This window comes from Apium graveolens, unplaced genomic scaffold (assembly GCF_009905375.1).
Source record: "Apium graveolens cultivar Ventura unplaced genomic scaffold, ASM990537v1 ctg2167, whole genome shotgun sequence".
NCBI classification, from domain to species: Eukaryota; Viridiplantae; Streptophyta; class Magnoliopsida; order Apiales; family Apiaceae; genus Apium; species Apium graveolens.
The window spans coordinates 74055-74661 of record NW_027417554.1 but is presented as its reverse complement, the minus strand read 5'-3'; positions in this window follow the sequence as shown (position 1 = coordinate 74661).

The following is a 607-nucleotide window of genomic DNA, read 5'->3' as shown; positions in this document are numbered from 1 at the left end:
GTATGAAGGAACTAAGTCAAACTATGTTCAAGGTAATGGTTCCAGATAAGACATAGGTATTGAAATATAAAGAAGGTGAGCATCAGTTCAAAGTATAACAGGGTATCATATTTTAGGGGTAAAAATAGGGTTATCAAGCAATCATGAACGACTTTTAAGGGATAGCTGACTTTTACGTATCAAGATAAGGTTACTGAATATAACTTGCACAAGGTTCCATATCACAATTACTTGCTATATTAGCATGGTATGACTTTTGAATTACTTGCATAGAAATATCCAAGCAAAGTTAAACTACTTGCAATATATACTTGAGGGTTCATGGCATTTGCATATAATACGAAAGATAGAATTGAAACCATTTGGATCATATATATTGTCACACCCCCAACTTAAATAGCGAAATAAATATAGTTATTACACCATTTTAATGAAGGATACACAACCAATCCAGGATCTTACAGTTTAGGGTTTGGAACAGCCCATCACTACCAGCTATTACATCTGATTATAAATATCGAATCCTCGCAGCTATTATTACTTATTCTACCTGAGCTCGAACATAAGCATCAGCATCACAGGTCTTACGGGCAGTCTGCTTGAATCT